At 41.5% G+C, this 13,682-nt stretch overlaps 2 protein-coding genes across 3 annotated transcripts in view; one reads left to right on the top strand and one right to left on the bottom strand.

The window, feature by feature from the left end:
• Positions 1-13,682, top strand: part of NIPBL (NIPBL cohesin loading factor) — a 4,951,262-nt gene that overhangs the window by 3,621,129 nt on the left and 1,316,451 nt on the right. The window lies entirely within an intron of this gene.
• The window catches only part of IST1 (IST1 factor associated with ESCRT-III), a 1,439,276-nt gene that overhangs the window by 790,632 nt on the left and 634,962 nt on the right, over positions 1-13,682 (bottom strand). The gene's annotated exons all lie outside the window — the stretch shown is intronic.

Below are 13,682 nucleotides of genomic sequence, written 5' to 3'. Positions count from 1 at the left end.
CGTTTGCAAGCCATTTAGGAACTATCTCAGCAACTGTGTTACTGTATTACATAGTCTCATACTTTTAAATGCTTTAACATCCTCCCTTTTCCATCTGTGCTGTGCAGTTTTGAATGTCTGTGTAGTAATTTTTCTCCCAGCTGTTCCCATAGCACATTGCATCGATCTGCAACACTGTCTGTGAAAAGTACTTCTGGGGATTCATAGAGTAGTTTATGTAATCTTTTGCCTGTGTCTTTTTCCCACTGTCTTTATTGTTCAGAATGACACCTTTACATCTTGTGCACCACTATCAACCCACCCCACCCCTTGTCTTCCAGTCTCAGGTGAGGAGAGTTTCAGTTTCTCTAGATACTTTCCCCTGTATCGCATGTATCTTTCTGGTTGTATTCCTCTGGACTCCTTCCAGCAGCCTATTAATGTACTTTTCATTGTTGGTACTCCAGAACTGCACACACTGACCAAGGTCTAGTAGAGTTGGAAGCATTGCTTAAGATACACTCTGCCATTTTGCTTGCTGCTGCCATTGCCCTCTCATTGTGCTCTTGGTAATGCATTCCGGATGTGATAAGCTCACCAGATCCTTTTCCTGCTGTAATGTTTACAGTTCCACTCCTTCTAGCTGATGCTTTACAAAGGGTTTGTTGTGGCCTAAGTGTGGTATTTTGCATTTGTTTGCATTGAACCTCAGCTTCCGCCTGTGTACACACTTCTTCAGGCTTTCCAAATTCTTCACTAGACGCCTTCCCCCATCCTCTATTGCTATACCTGTTTTTCATCAGCCTCTTGGTTGATCCTGTACATCTGTAGCAAACACATTAAAGATACTGAACCTAGGGCAAACCCTTGTGGGGACCAATTCCATATTTGATGGTGTCTCTCACTGCATCACCACAACACTCTGTCCTACCGTTAAACATGCAACTGCCAGTTCCTCTGTTTTGGGCCTTCCCCCAATCCTTAAATTTTTCCTGTCAACTTCCAGTATGAGGGAGAGCGAGAGCCCTAGCTTAAGACTTGGTATGCTACTACTGCCAGTGCATCCCTATCATGTTCCCTAATAACCCATCCATAAAACTGGATCTAGTTTGACAGCTCCTTCTGACCACAAACTATGTTTGTAGCTGTTGTGTAGGTTATTTTCCTTGATGCTGTCATCCTTCCCTTCAGGATACTCTCTCTGACTTCCTTAGTCACTGTTGCTAAACTAACAAACCTATAGGTTTCTAAAGTTTTTCTGCCGCCGGTCCTTTACAGGTGTAAAAATAGCTTCTGTCTTTCAGTCATGTGGTACTCAAAGGCTTTACTTTAACAATCAGGATCTGGATATGTTGAAATCCAGTTGCTGTTCTTTGTTTGAGTCATAGCAGGGTGCTTTTCTGGAAGCATCCTTGGAACTGGCCTGTCTCTGCTTCCAGGAAATCTAACCATTTTTATAGAGTTCAGAGTTCTTACAAATATCTGTGTAAAAGCCTCCTAGATCCCAGACGTGGTGTATGTGGATCTGGATTATGGGTCTGAATTTTTTCCAGACCCTTAAACTTCACTGACCAGGAGAGTAAGCTCTTAGACCACTGTAGGAGATCTATATGGCAATAGCTTTGGCCTTCTGTCAGGCATACTTGATTCAGTGCCAGTCTTGCAGCCATTACATTTTGCCAGTACTCTCACCCTTAGACTTTGCCTTTCTTTTTTCAAGTCGGACTAAGCCATTCAAGCCTAAGGTGAATTTATTAATACCCATCCAGTCATGTAGGTTCCTGTTTGAATAAAGATAATGCATCTTCAACTTCCACGGTTGCTGCACACCAAAAGCTTAGATGATGATCGTGTTTCACTGTTGCAGTCATTACATTTGGGTTATCTGCTTGCAGGTAGCCCTCAGTCAGCCTGATTAACAAAGTCTTGGGTCCTGCGTCAGTTGCTGTCCCTTCTTCCATGACGTCAGGTCGTCGGGTATAAAACATGCAGCCAATGCCATTACATCATTCTTTCTTGCCGTGCAGTGCCCGAAGCAGAAGCAGTTCGCAAGTGCCGGTCGGCTGACTCCTGAAATTTTCATTTTCGAGTTTCAGAACCGAAGTCTTCAACTAAAGCTAAGTATCCCGTTGGGGAAACTTTTTTCTTGCTCCTTACCGATGTCAGTAAAAGTTAATAATTGCATTACTTGTGGAAAACAAATACCTCATAAAGATTTTCATTCGTACTGTATTCCTTGCCTAGGCCCTGACCACGACGTACCTTGCTGTTGGTTTTGTGCTTTATTTATTCAGCGCACTATCCGTCATCAGTATATTTTCGCCTCTAAATATTTCTGTTCTCAGTTTAATTATCCAGAAATGTCGTCGGTTAGCCATCCGACTATTGGGATTCTGAAAAAAACACAAAGATAGAGACAGAGACAGGCTGCCGAGGTCCAAAACTGCCGACGACGCTTCTCCTAAGCCAGTCGCCAGTTCGCCGGTATTCAGTGAGGCGCTTTCTCAGCCACTGATACCCGCTACTTCTGATTCACAGGTCTCTACTGAGACCCTTTCGAAGTCCGGTATGCCACGAGATGCTTCAACTATGGAACCTGCGGATGTCTCTACCTTGGATGGGTCCGGAGCCGCTGTGCAGACACCGGCTTCTGAGGGTGTATTCAGGCCTGTGGACTTGCATATTAAACTGACGCCTCCTTCTTTATTTACTTAGACCTAAATCTCGATCCATGCCTAAAAAATTGACGCCCAAGCCACATGCTCAGGCCTCTATGCCTAAAAAAACAAACAAAAAAAACCACATAAGAATGGCTGAAGATCTAATAACTCTAATCAAGGGTAGCCACCCCCCCCCCCCTTCTAAGAGGCCTAGGACTGAAGTGGATTATGAATCTTTTCGTCCGGATTCTGTTTTTTCTGATTCTTCTGATGATCTGGATTTGCCCTTATCTACTTATGAAAATTTTGATGTAGAGGACTCCATTCCCTCTGCTTCCCCTCCTGAGGATTTTTCTTTTGGGTAAACCTTGCATACTGTAAGGGAGCATTTCCACTGGGAAAGCCAGGATTTTTCTGATTCAAAAAAGAGGTTTAGGGATTTCCTTCTCCTTTTTAAAAATCCTGTTGCAGATCCAGAGACTATTTCACATGGACCCAAGGGCATTAAGGCTTCTACTGCTAAAAATCCTACCCCTTTTGATAGAGACTCCAGGGCGCTGGATAGATGGGGTAAGAAGGTTTACACTTCTGCAGCCTTGGCCATTAGGGCTTTAAACTGCCAGTTTCATATGTTAAAGCATCAGCAATATGTTATTGGACTGCTTAAACATAAAATGATGTTGATTCCTGACTGTGTGGAAAATAAAGAATTACAGGATTTAATGCATTCTGCTGAATAAGTTGGAAAACATACTTTGCAATGTGGTTTTGATTCATTAGAAGCCTCTTGCAGGGCTGCTGTTACCGGATCTGTGCTCAGAAGACATGCTTGGTTTAAGGAGCAATCTTTGCCTGATCATGTTAAAGCTAAATTGTTGGATGCTCCTTTAAATCAGGACCGCCTGTTTGGCAACAAAGCTGAGGAAATTCTTAAAAAGATGGAAGATAAAGCTAAATCTATGCAAACTCTAAAAGATTTTTTACAAGTTCAGCCTCCTAGATTTAGTAGGCACTGGCCCTCTAAGAATTGGTCCTTTCCAGCCCCTTGTAGGTCTTCTCAAGCCAAACCCAGACACAGCAAAAAACCGAGGTTTCAATCGTAGGGGACACACTCAACTAAGGTGTGGGGGGGCCTCCACTTCCAAATCTGGGAATAGTAAGACTCCCCCCTATGGTAAACTGTCTCAGTGACTTCCTTTTAAAATTTCCAAGCACTTATCAATTGAGTGCCCCTTTGGGGGGAAAGATTGCTCTTCATGCAAAGAATTGGGAACTCATTACCCAGGACAAATGGGTTTTAAATATAGTGTCCCAGGGATACACATTTCACTTCCACACGTTGCCAACACCAAGCGGGTGGCCAGACCTTCCCCAAAATCAGTGGGCAGAGGCCCATAAACAAGTACTTTCTCTCTTAAGCATAGGGGCTATTCAACTGGTACCAGAAGAGGAAAAGGGACAAGGTTTCTACTCAAGACTTTTCCTGGTACCCAGAAAAGAGAATTCATGGCTTACTATCCTGGACCTGTCTACTCTAAACACCTTTTTGGAGATTCCAGAATTCAACATGCTGACTTTTCACCAATTACTTCCTATGCTAGGCAAAGATGCCGGGTTGGCAACACTAGATTTAAGAGAAGCATACCTGCACATCCCAATCAAGGAAGCTTGCAGAAGATACCTACGCTTCAAAGCAGGCTACACGCAGGATCAGTTCTCTGCACTGCCCTTTGGCTTATCTACTGCGCCCAGGCTGTTCGCAAAGTGCCTAGCTCCAGTTATTGCATTTTGCAGGCAAAGAAATATTCAAATATACCAATACCTGGACGATTGTCTAATTCAGGCAGAAAGCCAGGACATACATTTGAATCATCTGGCCTTTGTACAAAGGGTTCTAACTTGTCTGGGGTACACCATAAACGGAAAGAAATCACACCTGGTATCCTGTCAACAAATTATATTCCTGGGAGCAAGCTTGAATACAACTTCCCAGATGTCTTGCCTCACGCCAGAGAAACAAATTCATTTGACAACCTACTTCAAACAAGTGGCCATAAAAACCCTGCTATCTGCATTCTTCTAATTCCATATGCAAGACTGCATATGAGGAAACTACAGTGGTATCTCAGAAGCCTATGGTGTCAACATTCTCAAGACCTGGAAACAATGTTTCCTTTCATACCTTGCCTACGCCTAGAGTTCCTTTGGTGGGCAGAGGCCTGCCACCAAAACAAGGGACTACCTTTCACACCGCCGCCTGACACCCAAACCCTAACAGCAGATTCATCAGATTATGCATGGGGGCTCACCTGGCAGGGGAGTGCATTCAGTGCAAATGGAACCCAAGTCAAATGCATCTGCATATCAATCAAAAAGAAATGTTAGCTGTACAGAATGCTCTGACAGCCTTCAAGGACGACATTCTTCCAGGACAACTAATGGTAAAGACTGACAACACCACTGTTATGTGGTACATAAACAAGCAGGGGGATACATATTCTTACCCCCTCTGCAGACTTGCCATGGCACTGTGGAACACAGCCTTGAGCTACCAAGTGCCACCTACAAGCTCAATTCCTGCCAGGAAAATTAAATACACTGGCAGACAGACTAAGCAGAAACTTCAGGGACCCACACGAATGGAAACTGGAACCAAGGATTTTCAACATGTTGACATGCAAATGGGGGAGCCAAAATATAGGCCTGTTTGCCTCTCCCCAGAATTACTTATTGGACAAATTTTGCACAAGGACTCCCCACAAACAAGCCTGGAAAGTGGATGCTTTGTCCTTCAGCTGGAAAAACCTATCAGTCTATACTTACCCCCCTGCCTCTGCTCTCCAAAGTACTACTAAAAATCAAATAGGACAAACCAAGGATGATTTTGATTGCTTCAGACTGGCCGTGCCAACACTGGTACCCCCTCCTGGGCAGTGTGTCACGGTTATCTCCATGGCACCTGCCTCAGACTCCTTCCCTGCTGTCTCAGCAGAAGAACCAGATTCTGCACCCTCAGCTTCTAACACTGAACCTTGCAGCCTGGCTAATTACTTAATCTCTCCTTTTCCATCCCTCATCAAACCTGTGATGAATATCATTTTAGAGGCAAGGAGGCCTAGTACTAGAAAATCTTATGCTGAAAAATGGAAAAGCGTGTCTGCCTGGAACCAGTCTCAAGGGATGAGCACAGCAGCGCCCAATTTACCTTGGATTTTACAATACTTAACTGAGATGCTTCTCAAGGGCCTGTCTTTTCCTCCATTAAAATTCACTCCTCAGCCATTTCAGCTCATTATAACACAGAACCTCCCCTCTTCTCTCATCCACTGCTCAAACTGTTCCTCAGAGGGGCCAAAATTTTGAGACCACCCAGTAGAGCTCCAACCCCAGCCTGGGACCTTAATTTTGTTTTGGAGAAACTCACTCTACCTCCTTTCGAGCCAGTTGCTACTGCAGACTTAAAATTTCTTTCTTGGAAAACAGCTTTCCTTTTAGCAATCACTTCAGCTAGAAGGGTATCTGAATTACAGGCCCTTATGGCTGTGGAGCCTTTCATCATCTTTCATGCTGACAGGGTGTCCCTCAGAACCAGTCCATCCTTCATGCCCAAGGTGGTATCCAGTGTGGCTCTTAATCAGTCCATTCATTTGCCAACCTTCTTTCCCAAGCCACAGAATAAAGGGGAACAGATACTGCATTCCTTAGATGTGCACAGACAACTTAGATTCTACTTGGACAGGACTAAACCCGAAAGGAAATCTGAACAACTGCTGATGGCATTTGCTGCAGGGGCAGAGGGGAAGGCTATTTCAAAAGCAAACCATTTCTAAATGTATAAGCCATTGCATTCATTTCTGCTATAAGCACTTTAGAAAACCTATCCCCCAGGGGATCAGACCTCACTCCACCAGGGCTGCATCTACCTCTACTGCCTTTCTCAGAAGCGTCCCTACCAGGGACATCCTAGAAGCTGCTACCTGGAGTTCTGTACATACTTTCAACAAGCATTATCATTTGTCAGTTTCCTCTAAATCCAGAGCCGGCTTTGCCACTGCAGTCTTGCAGGGCCTTATAGCCTGCCCTAATGCTATCTAAATTCCTCCTCCCCAACCATAGCTTTGGGAATCTACCCAAATGTAATGACTGCAACAGTGAAACACGAAGAACATAGTGCAGTTGTATACACTTGCCATAAATGTAGATGTTCGAGTGTATTCACTATTGCAGTCCTGGTTACCCTCCCTCCAGCCCCCTAACTTCTTTTGGCTATACCTCAACTTCCCTTTACTATGCTTAAAAGCCTTTTTGGTGTATTTGCTTTTTGGGTGGTGGTATATATTTGTGCTTTTATATTTAATTGCTTCCCATTAGGGGGGCACCTGACATCTGGGGCAAGAAAAACTGATGTAATTGGGTTGGCTGCATGTTTCATACCCCTGATGATGGGACAGCAACCGATTCAGGACCCAAGACTTTGTTAATCAGGCTGACTGAGGGCTACCTGCAAGCAGATAACCCAAATGTAATGACTGCAACAGTGAATACACTCGGAACATCTACATTTATGGTAAGTATACACAACTTTACTTTTCAAATCTCCCATTCTGGAAAAAGAAACTTGATAAGGGCTAGTAATTCTGCCAGTTTAGTAAAATTCAGTTACTGGCAAGTAAGTGTACTGTCTGAATGCCAGCAAAGAAGAAACTTGGAGAGACTTAGAAAATCAACTAGAAAGAGTGACGAGAACATTGACTTGGAAGAATAATGTTTTAACTTGGTCTGACTCCAAGCTCTGTCAGTACACACTATATCCTACAGACTGCTTAGAAGTGATCTGTTTAGTACACAAGACAACCTCCGACCTGATAATGATGAATTTGCTGCACATAAGCAAGCCAAATAGCATCAGAAATACTGTGTCTGGGGGGAAAATCTCCTCTACAACATCAGCAGAATGATTTGGAGTGACAGATACATCTTTTAGAGGATACTGCTGCTCTGGAGCAGACTCCACATACTGATAAAACAACATTCTTCCCTGTCCCTGATTCATGCACTGCTTGGACCTGTGGATGGAAAAAGGAAAATTTATCTCGGGACGGTCCCGCGTGCTACTAATGGATAGAGGTAGCTCTGGAATGCTTTATCCCATACATTTGGCCTCTCAAATTACTTATGGTATGATCTCATTTATTCTCATTAGTGGCAATATATAATTATCGACCATGGGATGCGTAAAACCAGTCTCTAACCAGATTGGATAGGTTAATTTGAGCTCAAAAAGGTAAACAGGCTAGGCTTAAAATGACCTTCAGGGGCAACTAGCCTAGTACTTGGCTATTAACCTCTAAGTGTCCTGCAACTATTCAGCAAAAAGCAGTTCAGGCTCCAGCTTTGGTACAAGAGACGACTTCCACTAATTTTGAGAAAAAATAAATAAATCAAATATGCTCAGAGCAAATGAAAATAAATGCAAATTAAAGGAGTTTATCAACTAGCGTAACAAAAGGCTGGAAAATGGAAGAAGCTTTAAATAGCTGTTCAGATGAACTGATAAAACTGCCAAAATCAGAGACTGAAATGAAGAAAGGTTGGCTGACAGAGACTGCTCAGGAAGAGCTATTTAAAAAATGGTAGAGTTAGAGGACAGAGCATATAGAGAAAACGTGTGATTTTTTGCTGTAACAGAGAAACTGGAAGGAACAGATTATATTGATTTTATGAAGGCACAAATAAGCTACTGGACTGGTATTGCACAGCAGGATTTGTTAACTGAAATGGTGCATCATGTTTATGCTCCAAATCTGGCCATGGGAAAGTGACTTAAGACCTGTATTGGTAAACGTGTAATCATGCCTACCAAAAGAGTTGATCCTGACAAAACTATGGCAGAAGGGCAACATGTTAAGAATTGGAGACAGTAGAGTGTTTGTGGAAAATTATTATTCACTGCACACCAGGCAGAAGAGGTTCATAGGCTGGTACTAGGCTGCTGGCACTAGGGCCTGTACAAGCCTAGCCATAACAATTCCCTGGCTGTTTCTTCCCACACTGTTTACTTCCCTGGACCCCTGTCTAGCAGGGCGACTGACATGATCCCTGTGGTGAATTTCCTTTCTCCCATCCAGTCATCAAGGTGCCTTTTGAAGAGGGCCAAAGAGGCGCTCTGCTTGACATGTATGGGCAGTCTATTCCAGAGTCTGGAGATTCTCTGGGTCAGGAACCTATCCCTCCAGCATGTTTTGTTTATTGTGATGACCAGGTTTAGATCCCTGGAGCATGTGGCTCTGAGGGTTTGGGATTTCTTTAAGTGTAGCATGTCCAACAGCTCTGGGTTTGACATGGCCTTGTATGTTAAGCAGAGATCGCCTCGGATTAGACGATATGCGATGGAGTATAACTGGAGTTTAAGGCGTTCAGCATAGGGCATCTGCTTTAGGCCTGTGATTCTTTTAATGAGGTATTTCTGTGGCCTTTCCAGTTGTTGCAGATGTCTTGAGAGGTACATACCAAATGAGGCATTCTATTCTATAATGGGTCTAATGAGGGATGAGTACAGTGGGACAATGACCTTCTTTTTTCTGGATGAAAAGCCCTTAGTGATGAGTTGTGCCACATGGAAGGATTTCCTTATTGTTGTGGCAATGTGGATATTGAAGGTGAGACCACTGTCCACCTGTGTCCCTAAGTCTCATCACACTTTCGGTGCTTAGTGCACTGCCACCTATGTGGTAATTCACGGGTACATGTTTTTTCCCAAAGGGGATAACTGTACATTTTTTGGCATTGAGCTTGAGCCCATGGCTCTGGCACCAAGCATCTGTTTCTTTAAGGCCCTTTTGTAGAGTATCCACATCATTTGGGGATTCAGTAATGGCTCCCAGTTTGCAGTCATCTGCGAACTTTGTTAGCCAGAGTCCCTTAGTGTTGGCCTGTACTTCAGAGAAGTAGATGCCAAACAAGAGAGGTCCCATGACTGAACCCTGAGGTACTCCACTTGTCTGGAGCTGGATTTGGAGTCAGCTACTTTTACAGTGTGGGTTCTGTCAGTAAGCTAGTTGGCAACCCATCGAGTGATGTAGGGATTAATGCCCAGCTTAGTAAGTTTATCTATGATTCCAGAGTGGGAGATGGTGTCAAAGGCCTTGACGACGTCCAGATAGGCTGTGTGGATTGTCTTACCCTCGTCCACGGCTCTGGAGACTGATTCGAAGAAGTCATTCAAGTTTAGGAGACAAGATCGGCCCTTTACGAACACAAACTGGGTGGGGTCCAGTTTTTTAAGGTTGCCAATGTCTCTGTTTATAAGTTCCATGATAATACGTTCCAAGGCCTTGCAGATCAGGCTCGTCAAACTGATGGGGCAGTAGTTCCCGGGATCCAAGGTGGATCCCTCCTTGTGGAGTGGGATAACTGTAGCTGTGCACCACTCAGTGGGCAGAAAGCCTGAGGTGAGAATATGATTAAACATGACACTTAGGTGAGGTGCTAGTTCATTTTGTAATTCATGTAGTACACAGCCCGGGATGTCATCTGGTCCCATGGATGCTGTATTCTTAGCTTTGGAGAGTGCGTTTTTTACCTGTGTGGCCGTTTTTACCAGAATTTGGCAATCTTCCGGTATTGAGATGGGCCATGGGTGAGAGGGTGAAGTTGGCACTGAATTGATCTGCCAGGATATTGGCAATATCCTTGGGATCAGTATATTTACTGCCATTCTGTTGTAGATCTGAGCAGATCTGAGCATTGCCATTTAGATTCTTGACATAGTTATAGAATGCCTTGTGGTTGTCTTTGGAATCTTTGGCAGTTTTATTTATCCCAGCAGGCTGGGAATGTTGAAGGGTAAGTGTATCCAGATGTCTTCAGAATATTGTTTTCTTCTGTGGAAGATCAGAGTCCTTTTTTGATGCTGAGCATACTGAGTAGGAAATACAAAATTTTGTCAAACAAAAAGTGAGCAATCCAACAAAGGACGACTCTCCTTCCCATTCTTATTATAATAAAGCTCATAGAGAGTCTTGCTAGTTTTCCAGTGTTCCAAAGGAAAATTCTTTAAAGACTAGAAGTACAGGAGTTGACTAGAAGAAACTGAAGTACCTTGGACTTACTGTAGTCTGGGGTTGAGAGTTGGAAATTATTAGGATGAAGACCAACACTGAAATTGGTCAATCACTTTGAGATTATGAAGCATAAATCACATTTGTGAAATAGGTTTTACAAGAAAAAGTAACTAAGAAAGATTAGACTTTACTTGAATGTTAAACTTGTCGGGGGACTGAAAAGTGTATACCCATTTCATGTCATTAATGTTTGGAAGGGCACAAAAAGGAAAACTAAGTAAAACAATTTTTGTTAACACTATTTGTGTGAAACATTCCACGTAATTTGTATCATGAAATGTTTTGTTCAAATATTTTATATAGTATGTTTATAAAACATTTCATGATATAAACTGCATGTTGTATATTAAAGCATTTTCAGTGATTGTTGTATGTGATTAAGTACTTATTTCTTTTTAGCTTTCAAAAATGAAGGCATTCCAATGTAAAAAGAGAAGAAAGGCTGTAATAATGTGCGGTGGGGGTGGGGATGGAGCATAAAAGCGCACGGATTATAATATATGTAGTGTCGGGATATTTTCTTTTTTGCATTGGTGAATGTCTGGATAAATGACCGTGGCTTAATAATTTTTTTGTGTAAGCAGGTGGGTTTTAAAAATAAAAAAACACTGTGAATGTAATGAAGAATTTTCCTTTAGCAAATAAATGTTCAGCATGTGTTAAGAAGTCTGCAGTTGAGGGCAGCTGTATGTTCTCTTATGTTTCCATGGAGACAAGTTGCCAGCTATGCATCTCAAGAGTTGTGGACATTGTTTGCTGAGAGAAAGGTAAAATTAAAAGGTACAAGGGCAAGCAGCATACTAAAAGTAAGGTTTGACATGATTAGTAGTGAGTAACAGCAGATTTCCTGGTACTTAAATACTTCCAATGTATTTAGTAGAACAATGAAAAACTTAGATTCATTTTTAGATAATGCAGTTTTTCTTAAGGCTGAAAGTTAATGTTTTCTGAAAGCATGCCAGCGATTTTCACATCTGAGAGGGAATTAAAGATGAGACAAGAACAGGCGGCTGCTTGTGTAAGTAGGAACACAGGCTGTGTAACATGAGCCTTACCATGAATAACCTTATTTTTTGATTGGGTAATGCCTGCGGGTGCATCTGTCGATTTGGGACAGTTGTTCTTGTCAGGGGGGTTAAACTGCATTATTTGAAGATTTACATAGTTTTGCATGTTTAATATATTAGGTTATGGGAATGCTTTGGGGATAGGTTTGTCTCTCTGTGTGAAGGTTTTCATTAAAACAGAACTAAATGGAGATGACAAGAAACAAGTGTATAAAAGGTCAACCTGCCAAGCTTTAGTGGGTACATCTCACACAGAATCTAGAAGTAGACGTTTGTTTTAAAAAAGCTGTCATATATATATATTAGGCCAGAATAATAACTACTTGCCATAATAGCTGTATTAGCCATATTTTGGAAAGACATGAAGGTAAGGATATTTAATTATATTAAGAAATACAGATTGAAAGTAACAATGATACCTGAGACACGTTTGGAAAGAAGGGAGCATATGAATTTGATAAAAGGATTTGAAGACTGAAATTCAGCAGAATGTCAGGGACATAGGAAAAGGGGAAGTATTTGTACTAATTAATAGAGGAGCTACAGTAGTGATTGAAGAGTGAAAAATATGGTACATTTGTGGTATTAAGGGACTGCTGTCAAAGGTTGAGGACAGTAGTGTTATGTATTTATATTCCACCTAAAACTACTGTTATAGAGCTTAAAACTAGGAGGAAATAATTAGTTTTCAGCAGGGAATATTATTCCGGATTATTCTGGATGTAAATTATTATTTATTGTTGGGGACTGCAATTTCATTTGCAACAGTGAGGATGTAACTGAGAAAAATTCGACCAACCACTCAGCCAAGCCTCCAAACACAGCTTGTATTTTTCATTCTTTAAAAGTAAAAACAAGAACTTCATCAGAAAATACTAGTCAAATGAGCAGTTTAAAAAGAGAGCCAAAGAAAGCACATGACTAAACACTACCAATAATTAGTTTGTGTTGTCTCAAAAGGAAATTTAAAGTGCAGGCGAAGAAAAATAAACTAATGTCATATATTTTAAAATATAAAAAATAAACCATCAAAGTAACTTTTGGATCAGTAAAAAGCAATGTGCTCATTAAGTCCAGGATTACATTTGTACAAACAAAATATTTTACTGCAATTCTAAGTACTTCGTTTACTTGATGTCCCGTGAGTCCTTTGAAAGCTTTTACATCGGCAAGATTATACAATACTTGTTATGAAGAATCTGTTAACACAACTTGGCTATACGCAAGAAAGATCCAAATAATGCCATTGCCAAGCATGCCGTTTTATGTAGTGACTTTAAAAAGTTCACTTTTTTTGTTTTAGATTTTGTACACACAGATAAATTTTGTGGTGACAGTAACAGTTTGCTTGAATGTCATGAATCTGCATGGCAAATTCAGCTTAGAGCTGATCATTGTTTTTGTTTATTTGCTGTTTGTTAACCGCTTAAGTCCATTGGGCCATTTTCAATGGAGGTTCGGGGAGAAAAGCTCTTTGTACATACATACAGAAACAATACAAGTAACAATCACATCACAACTAATACAGGGTAATACAGAAATAAGTCATTAGAAGTTATTACAGACAATTTCACAATACCATTAACGAATCACATCAAAATTAATGCAGGGTATTACAGAAATAAACGTCAGCAGAAGTTATTACAAACACAAAAAGTAACAAAACTGCATATTATGCCAAAGTTATGGGTTTATGATGTGTTAAGATTTCTTGTAGGTAGATAACCTATAATGTTTAAAATGAAAAAAAAGGGAGAGTAGGATGTTATAGGAGTCAGGAGCAGGATGATGAATAAAGATGTCTGAGTGGAAGGTAAAGTTTTGAGAAGGTATACTTGATGCACTGGAAGTGT

The sequence above is a fragment of the Protopterus annectens genome, chromosome 1.part0 (assembly GCF_019279795.1).
Source record: "Protopterus annectens isolate FY-2018-M chromosome 1.part0, PAN1.0, whole genome shotgun sequence".
Lineage (NCBI taxonomy): Eukaryota > Metazoa > Chordata > Ceratodontiformes > Protopteridae > Protopterus > Protopterus annectens.
This window is presented reverse-complemented; position numbering and strand designations above follow the sequence as displayed.